Source organism: Cervus elaphus, chromosome 20, assembly GCF_910594005.1.
Source record: "Cervus elaphus chromosome 20, mCerEla1.1, whole genome shotgun sequence".
In the NCBI taxonomy this organism is placed as follows: Eukaryota; Metazoa; Chordata; class Mammalia; order Artiodactyla; family Cervidae; genus Cervus; species Cervus elaphus.
In genome coordinates, this window is record NC_057834.1 from 76,580,801 (window position 1) to 76,591,227 (window position 10,427).

At 38.2% G+C, this 10,427-nt stretch overlaps 1 pseudogene; it reads left to right on the top strand.

Moving 5' to 3' along the window:
- The first annotated feature begins 741 nt into the window (after window positions 1–741).
- On the top strand, window positions 742–9,843 carry LOC122677366 (annotated as a pseudogene).
- The last annotated feature ends 584 nt before the right edge of the window (window positions 9,844–10,427 follow it).

Consider the following 10,427-nt stretch of genomic DNA (forward strand, 5'->3'; position numbering starts at 1 on the left):
AACAATCATTCTCCAACATTTGTAGCTTTGTTATTCTTTGGTAGACTTCTAATTTTTAATTTAATGTTATAGATATATAGGCTTCACTGTCTATATACTTTACTAAGATGTTAGTTGTTTATAGACACTGTCATGTCATCATTGTTGCATTTATTGTTATGGATGTTTGATACTGTTTAGAAATAGTAATCTTGAAAGGAACAATTACATTTTTAATTTTGCTTTTTTACATCTATTAATAGTGGGAAACATAGATTAGCTTCCTATAAGTATTTATTGATAGGATATAATTTAAATCCCCAGTTATGCCAACTATAGTTATTTTATATGGCCTAGGATTAATAAACATATATAGAATGAATAAGCGCTAACACATCAATGAATACATAATTGCACACCCGTACTCTACTAGTTTTTTATATACATGTTATTTTATTTTCTCTAAATGAGGAAAAAGTAAGTGAAGATTAAGTGAAGATTAAGAATCCTTTTTATATATGAAAAGAATTGCAATCACAGGAAATGTCTTTGTAATTGTCAAAGCTAACATATATCTGTCTTCAAACAATCTCTTTGCATGGTATGTTAACTGAAGTAATAAATGAAAATGTTCCAGAATAAGTGTAAGAATGACTTTCTAATTTAGGAGTAGACTCCTAAATCTCTTGTTCTATATGCTTTAAGGGTGACTCCAAGAATGATTCATGGATCTTTGTTCTCGAAGTTCTTCTGAGCAGCATCTTTGTCTATAACAGCATGAGCACCATCAATTTGCAGCAGCTGCAGTATCCTGGAGCAGCTATAGTACCCCTGGAACACCTGCAGTATCCATCCAGGAACTGAACCAACAGTTTCATGAATTATGGGAATGGAGATAGTGTCATTTTCTCCTTTCCTGTCCTTTGGCTGTCTTTGGTGGAGCAAAAGGGACCCAGGGTCAAAGAGAGTGATTATACTTTTTAATTAGAGAAATGTAGGAATTGTGGGTAAGGGGTTGCTTTTCCTTAACTAAGTCCTAGCTCTGTGACAGAGCTCACAGAACTCCTTAGGGCCAAGTCTTCTCCAAGACCTGATGGAGTAGAAGATTCCACAGAGTTTGTGAATTTCTTTCCAGACTTTATCTGGACTGTACAGGAGCTAAAGTTAAAGGGTCGCCCTATCACAGAAGACCAATATCTGGAGAATTCCTTGAAGCTGATTCCAGGTATCAGAGCATGACATGGGTAGTGGATGGTTGAATAGAGGGTGGGATCTACTAAATTACTGTCCATCATCTCTGGGCTTGCATTTGTATTTGAGACTAGATCAAAATCTGTAGAAATCATGGCTGGAAAGTGGGTTGCAAAGCTCTAGGGACTAGAGTTGAAGTTCACCAAAGAAAAGTAAAGTGTAAAGTGAAATTATACAAAACCAATTTGTTTTTAACTCAGTCTGTGACTTACCACGCTGATTATAATGGGTGATAAAATCTTTTGAAAACCAGATCCTTGCTTTCCCTCTTTTGGCTTCTGCTTTTCTCCATTGAGGAAACCAAAGGACCTTGTTTTATGACTTGTTAGATATGAAATTACAGTCAAAAGTCTATCTAGTGAAAAAAATTCACACTGATATTATTCTTCTCAAATAACAATATATTTTTTAAAAAAAATTCTGTATAATTATATTCCTCTGAAATGACTTTATAGTCTAAATAAACCTGAAAAAGTATCTTTTCAATCTATGTGCTGTGCTTCATCACTCAGTCATATCTGACTCTCTGTGACCCCACGGAAAGCTCCTCTGTCCATGGGAGTTCTCTAGGCAAGAATACTGAGTGGGTTGCCATGCCCTCCTCCATGGGATCTTCCTGACCCAGGGATCAAACCCTGGTCTCCTGCATTGCAGGTGGATTCTTTACCATCTGAGCCACCAGGGAAGCCCATTCAATCTATACCTTTTCACTATTTCTGATAAATATCAGAACTGTCATTTTACTTTGAATATCATAGCTTTTTCTTAATTCCTACATATTCATTCTATAACTTCAAAATAGTAAATTACTTTAACAGGTTATATTTACAAGACTGAATATCTGTTGAAACAAGGGAGAGAGATACTTTCTGACTTATTCATTCTTGCTCCCATGTTTCTATTTATGCTTTCTTAAAACATTTATTGAGAAATTGACAAGACAGAAAAGGATCACTGTTAAGTCAAAGATGAACCCTTACCTCAAAGAGTTTAGAGATTAGTGGTGGCATCTTAAATTACATTTTAGCTGCTTATATCCCTCGGAGGCTTTTGTGAATAGTTAGCTAACTCTGTAACAATTAGTTTTAAGTATCAAAATAGTTTTCCTTAAATGATCAGGTGTCATTCCTAATATTGTCCATTATCGCTTGTTTGTGACTCTTATTTTTGATCCCACAGCTCAATTTCTACATGAGATTGAGTAGTGCAAAAAGTTACATTTGGCCTTCATTCTTCTAGCCATAAGTGCAATAAACATCTAATTGGCAACTACTTTACTGTGTGTAGGTCTGGGGATATCAGTCATAAGTTTCTTTTACTGTATCACATGTCTCCCCAAATTTCTTTCCAGAGTTTTATCTTTGGTGTAAGTTTGATGTGCAAAGAAGTCCTGAATTATAAACATAGGAGTTGTAATAGAGAAGACAACAAAAACATATAAATCCCTATCACAAATGCTGTTACCTCCCTTGTCCCAAGAATATTCCCACTCTAATCTCTGTTTCTGTCCCTTAGGCAAGAATATTAAAGCCCAAATATCCAATCTATGCAGAGAGCGCATCAAGGGTTTTTTCCAGCATGGCAGTGTTTTGTTTTTGACCAGCCTACAAATGACAAAGAACTCTTATCCAATATTGAGAATGTGTCTGAAGACGAACTGAATCCTAAATTCCTGGAATAAACAAGCAATTTCTGTTCTTATATCTTCACAAGTGTAAAGACCAAGACACTTAGAGAGGGAATCACAGTCACTGGGAATTGTTGAGTCTCCTTTTTCCATTTCTGTGGGGCCTAATACATGTTGAATATTTCAAATAATGCATTTTTCAGTATTTTTATTCTATATGGAATTCTGGGTTTATAGATATTCATACTCCATGAAGAAATGTATACATTGTATTTGAATAATTATAGCACTTTCAGGGGTTTACAATTTTCTCTCCAAAACTGAAAACTTTCTCACTATTATCTGTGACTTCCATTTATCTTAAAAATTCCTCCACTGAGAATAAAATCACCATCTGGGTATAAAAACAGAATATACTATTTTCTCAAGAGAAGTCCTTACAATAAATGTTTTTTACAAGGGGAATTCAAAAAATATTTGGAGAGTTTAGAGTGGTCCAAAAAATTTAGCTTGCAAATCCCTCAAAGTCCACTCAAAACCTCAAAATTAGAAATAAATAAAATCTGAGATATACTGCCACATCTGAATACCTCTGAAATCTATTTTTCTTTTAAATTTTTAAGGAGAAACTATATTTTCCCAATATTCCCTGGCATGTTAAATGAAAGTAGACTATTTTTTAGACATGTTGTCTGGAAAACCATAACAATGAGTTAGTAGGAAAATGAAGGTGATGACAGCAAAAGAGGTAGGTGTGTGTACATGTGTCCATGCATGTATGTGTGACTTAAGAAATGTAGTCTTAGAATCTTGGAGCCTATTGACTAATAACTTGATATTTATTCTGGCTTATTTAGGACTGAGGACTCTGGTTGTGATGTATGTGGATACAATCAATAATGGAGCTGTACCTCATTTGGAGGATGCAGTGACAACTCTGGCCCAGCTAGAGAACTTAGCAGCCATGCAGAAGGCAGCTGACCACTATGGCGAGCAGATGGCTCAGTGACTAAACCTCCCCACAGACACGCTCCAGGAGCTGCTGGGGGTGCATGCAGCCTGTGAGAGGGAAGCCATTACAGTTGTCATGGAGTGCTCCTTCCAGGACAAAAATCAGGAATTCCTAGAAGAGGCTTGTGGTATTTTTTCTTAGTAGTTACTATCTGTCCCCTCCCCTTAAAGAATGAAGCCTAGAGCCCTTATTGACCCCATGGCACATCTCTCACTCAAGGATGAAGTAGTCTATTTCTCATCAGGGATGGAGTTTCAAATGACTATATTTCCTCCTTTTCTCTGCCAAATCTCAGGAAGTTTATTTGGAAATGTTTCTGATTCTCTAATGTAAAATCAGTGTAGATATCCTCCTGAAATATATATTTTATAGATTCCAAGCCTATGCAAAAGTCATTTTTAAGGTGGCTTCTTTTTCTGTGGACAAAAACCCACAGCCAGGAACCAAAATTTCTCTTTTCAGACCCTCATTTCAGGCCATTTTCAACATAGGTTGCTCTTTTTTGTACCACTGAAGATAGGATCACTGAATATTGCAACTGCAGTAAATCATAGAGACTGAATAATTCAACTCCAACATTTCAGATGAAGAACCTGAAGGGATGCTAAGAAACTTTCCCATGGTCTTACATAGAGTTTTCAGTGTTAGAAGCAGATCAATTCTTGTGAATGTTATTTTATTCCACACCTACCAACAGAATGCTTTTCTCATGAGAACCAATTCTTCTACCAGATTCCTTGCAAATTTATCACTTCTGTTCTTTGCTTCTGGTGACATCTCTGTACCTTTCTCTTGCAGAGAATCATAAAGAATTATAAGGAGAATTTCCTGCTACAGAATTAAAAGACATCTGCTATATACTGCCAGGGTAAACTTGATGAGCTTTCCAAGGACCTAATGGAAAACCTTTCATCAGGAACTTTCTTTGTTCCTGGAGGTCATGAACTCTATAGGAAAGCAAAGGAAATGCTTGAAAAGGACTATTGCCAAGTGCCCAGGAAAGGAGTGAAGGTGAAGAATAAGGGAAGCATTGGGAGCCTACAGAATAGAGTCCAGGGTGATTTCCTGAAAATTTGAGAGCATAGCTTCAGGTGTGGATAATGAGAGAGCATAGGGATATCGTGACAGCTTTAGTTTCCATACATGCTCTTTATTCCTGAGGAGAGAAGGAAAGTTCCTTCCCAAAACATGACAGCATATTTCTGAAATCCTGAGAGACAGAACATACGTTATTATTTCTTCATCCAACAATGTGACATCTAATGTACTAATTGCCTAAATTTACAAGTCAGAGTCTATGTACTTAACACTGAACAACAATGAGAGAGGAAGTGAAATATATAGACAATTGAATATAAAGTTATAATACTCATGAACCTTTGAAAATGCACTACATAAGTGGAAGGAATAGACACAATAATGAGCAATAATGATAGGGCTTCCCTCATGGCTCAGTGGTAAAGGGTCCACCTGCCAATGCAGGAGACACAGGTTTTATCCTCGATCTGGGAAGATCTCACATGCTGTGGAGCAACTAAGCCTGTGTGCCAGTTACTGAGTCTGTGCCCTAGAGTACGGGAGTCGTAATTACTGAAGCCCATGCACCTTAGAGCCTGTGCTATACAACAAGAGAAGAAACTGCACTGAGAAGCCTGTGCACCACAATTAGAGAGTGGCCACCACTCACACAACTAGAGAAAAGCCTATGCAGCAATGAAAACCCAGCACAGCCATAAATAAATAAATGATTTTTAAAAGTAATAGTGATAATAATAATCCAATTAATGAATATTGAGCTGTTATTGCCTGTAGCCATAATGTTAAGTTTTTCCTTTATACTCTTTAATTTAATCCTTTTAATAGCATTAAGCAGCACTTATACTTATTGTCAATATTTTAAAGGTCTAACCTGAGAGGGTTAGCATATTAAACTACCTTGTCTAAAGTTATAGGCAGCAAGTAGCAGAGCAAGTTAGAGGCAATATTTCACATTGGGAAGGTAAATATGCAAAAAGGCAAAATGGTTGTCTGAGGAGGCCTTACAAATTGCTGAGGAAAGAAGAGAAGCAAAAGGCAAAGGAGAAAAGGAAAGATATACCCATTTGAATGCAAAGTTCCAAAGAATAGCAGGGAGAGATAAGAAAGGCTTCCTCAGCAATCAAAGCAAAGAAATAGAGGAAAACAATAGAATTGGAAAGACTAGAGATCTCTTCAAGAAAATAGAGATACCAAGGGAATATTTCATGCAAAGATGGGCAGAATAAAGGACAGAAATGGTATAGACCTAACAGAAGCAGAAGATACTAAGAAGAGGTGGCAAGAATACACAGAAGAACTGTACAAAAAAGATCTTCATGACCTAGATAATCATGATGGTGTGATCACTCACCTAGAGCCAGACATCCTGGAATGTGAAGGCAAGTGGACATCACTATGAATAAAGCTAGTGGATGTGATGGAATTCCAGTTGAGCTATTTCAAGTCTTAAAAGATCATGCTGTGAAAGTGCTGCACTCAATATGTCAGCAAATTTGGAAAACTCAGCAGTATCCACAAGACTAGAAAAGGTCAGTTTTCATTCCAATCCCAAAGAAAGGCAATGCCAAAGGATGTTCAACTACCGCACAATTGCACTCATCTCACATGCTAGAAAAGTAATACTCAAAATTCTCCAAGCTAGGCTTCAACAGTACCTGTACCAAGAACTTCCAGATGTTCAAGCTAGATTTAGAAAAGACCGAGGAACCAGAGTTCAAATTGCCAACATCCGTTGGATTGTAGAAAAAGCAAGAGAATTCCAGAAAAAACAAACAAACAAACAAAAAACATGTAGTTTGGCTTCACTGACTATGCTAAAGCCTTTGATTGTGTAGATTACAACAAACTCTGGAAAATTCTTCAAGAAATGGGAATACGAGACCACCTTACTTGCCTCCTGTAAAATCTGTATGCAGGTCAAGATGCAACAGCTAGAACCAGACATGGAACAAGCGGCTGGTTCTAAATCAGGAAAGGAGTACGTCAAGGCTATATATTGTCACCCTGCTTATTTAACTTCTATGCAGAGTACATAATGAGAAACGCTAGGCTGGATGAAGCACAAGCTGGAATCAAGATTGCCAGGAGAAATATATCAATAACCTCAGATATGCAGATGACACCACCCTTATGGCAGAAAGTGAAGAGGAACTAAAGAGTCTCTTGATGAAGGTGAAAGAGGAGAGTGAAAAAGTTGGCTTAAAATTCAACTTTCAAAAAACTAAGCTCATGGCATCTGGTCCCATCTCTCCATGGCAAATAGATGTCAGACTTATTTTCTTGGGCTCCAAAATCACTGCAGATGGTGACTGTAGCCACAAAATTAAAAGACATTTGCTCCTTTGAAGAAAAGCTATGAAAAACATAGAGACATTGCTTTGCCAACAAAAATCTATATAGTTAAAGCTATGTTTTTTTCCAGTAGTCATGCATGGATGTGAGAGTTGAACCATAAAGAAAGCTGAGCACTGAAGAATGGATACTTTTGAACTGTGGTGTTGCAGAAGACTCTTAAGAGTCCCTTGGACTGCAAGGAGATCAAAGGAGTCAATCATAAAGGAAATCAGTCCCAAATATTCATTGGAAGGACTGATGCTGAAGCTGAAGCTCCAATACTTTGGCCCCCTGGTGAAAAGAGCTGATTCATTAGAAAAGATGCTGATGCTGGGAAAGATTGAGGGCAAGAGAAGGGGAAGAAGGAGGACCAAATTGTTGGATGGCAACATCTACTCAATGGATATGAGTTTGAGCAAACTCCAGGATATGGTGAAGGACAGGGAAGCCTGGTATGCTGCAGTCTACGGGGTTACAGAGTCGGACATGACTGAGCGACTGAACAACAAACCAGAGATCTTGGGTTTGTAGAACTGAACATAGTCAGACTGGTTGGAACCGAGAATGATTGGAAGTAAGTAGCACTGGGAGAGACCAGAGAAAGGCAAATCACTCTAAGAATCTTAGACTTGTAAGGAACCGTTGTAGAATTTTAGACTTGAAAAAAAATTATATGGAATGCTTGTTTTTCCAGCACTAATGTCTCCAGTGGAAATCTAAGTTCTGTGCTCCTTCTTGGTTCCTCAGGCAAATGAGGCCCTCCAGAACTTTCTGGAGTCACAGTTTGCGATAGAGAGAATCATCCTGTTTGAAGATGAAGCCCTCAGTGATGGGGAGAAGGCTGTGGTAGGTACAGGGTAGGGTTTGGCTCAAAGGGGAATGGGTAGATTCTTGCTGTGCCCTCTGACAGGTGTGAGAGTACAACCCTGATACAAGGAGCTTCCTCTCTGTCTGTGGAAGAACTCTGCTATATCTGGAAACAGCAAGGGGAATTGTGGCTGGATGGGTTTAGACATCTGCCAGACGAGCTTTTCCCATCACATTCTGAAGTGTGCTCTTGGTGGTGTTGACGCGGGGGTGGGGGGAGGGTGGGGTGGGAGGTGGGGGGTGTCAGGGAGTGTGTGGCAGAATTCAGAGAGTTCTCACCTCCCTTTCCAACTCTGTTTGTCTCTGAGGTAATGAGGGTAGAGATCAGTCCTTACCTTATTTTCCTTCCTCTCTAAAACCTTCCTAGGGTAGTGGACTGGGCTAGAAATGAGATAATTGAGAAGGAACAGGAGCTGCCAGTACAGAAACTGCAGGAGCAGCGTCAGCACATGGTGGCAAAAGAGAGGAGTCTCCAGGAAAATATAGCCCTGCTGACAGAGAAGCTGAAGAGGGAAAGAGAAAACCTCCGAAAAGAGCAGAATATGATGCTGGAGCATAAGCTGAAGGTAAGTCAGGCTGTGGCCTTAGTGGTGCTTGATGGTCATTATCCTGGGTCCTCAGGAAGGCAGGGGTGAAGTTTGCAGCAAGACCATGGAGGGAAGAACCATTGCCATTTACTGCTTGTGACTCATTAAAACCCTGAACTCTTTGAACCCTTCCAAAATCTTTGAATTTTACTGTATAAGTAGACTCTAGAGAGCTCAAGGTAAGTATGGTCCCTGTGCACCCTTGGAGAATATACTGAATAAGAAGGGTTTGAGAGATGGACATCTCTCAGCAGTTCGGGAGAGTTTTAAATGATCCCACAAATCTTGACTTAAAAGATATGCTAACCATATGTATTTAATATTAGCAGAAACTGGTTTTCTTTACCAAGATCATTGCCAATTATAAGGAATCCTGCTATCACCCAAAGATCCTGAGGTAGATCTACGCTGACATGAAACTATTAGAAATGTCAAGACATAAAAACATAAGCAAGTGACAGCTTCTAAACTTGCTGCATTATCTCCAGGTGTGCATAAATATCCAAGTTATCTTATGGCATAGAGGGAATTCTCTCACTGTCCATTTGGACTTATTATAACATATTTCTATAATTTGAGTAACTGTACCATCTTTAGTGCAATCAGATAAAGGCTACCTCTCAACTGGCATTATTTGACTGGAGCATGTTATATGTACTCATGTCAGGTTTAGCCTCCTGGTAAAACTTTAATGGTGTGTGAATATTAGTAAGGCAGTAAATCATGCTTTCTCTCAAAGATCAAGTCCAGGAGATATTGTTTGTTGCAAAACTTTCCTTTTATGATTGAGTAAAAGAGAACAAATTTAGGGGCAAAACAATGATAGTTTAACAAATTTCTTAAATACAAACTGTCATCCTTGAAAAAATAGGGATTTTAAAAATGTTACTTACCTCCTCACTTTATTTTTAGATCTAAGATGCTCTGCTTAATGAAAGATTTAGAATGAAGTCCGAGGTGATAAATGCAGAGATATATCACTTGAAAGAAATGATTGAAAGTGATAAAAATGAGAATATTCCATGGATTACACAAGCCTTGAACAAAGTTGGTGATGACATTACTTCAATATTGAGTTCTCCAGCTAAATTTCTTTGGAATTTTGTGGGACATCGAGGCTTAGTATTTAAAAAGTAGCTCTCCTTTCAAATAAATTATAGAATGTGGACATATTCTCTGGCCTATTTTTGGTGTGTATTGCTTTTCATTTCATTCAGCAAAGCTTTAAATATGAAAAGTGTCTACTAGAAAGTATCAATGCCTGGCCCATGTTGGATAAAATAAGTGAATGGAAACCTTGATATAGCATGTTCACTTTAGGAAATACATGTGTGCAAATCATACAGATGTACATACATACATACATACAAGAGGTTCACTGAAGCATTACTTTAAAAAAATCATTTGGCTGTGTTGGGTCTTAGTTGCTACATGTGGGATCTTCATTGCTGCATTTTTGTTGCCAAGCACAGGCTTCTCTAGTTGTGGCACATGGGCTTTTCTCTAGTTGTGACACAGCCTCAGGACACATAGGCTCTGCATAATTGTGGCACATGGGCTTAGTTGACTCAAGGCATATGGGATCTTAGTTCCCCAACCAGGGATTAAATGTGCATCTCCTGCATCGGAAGGCGGATTCTTAACCACTGGACCATCAGGGAAGTCCCAAGGCATCACTTTCAATTGCAAAAGACCTGATTATATGTAAATGTCCATCTATGTAAATTGGTAA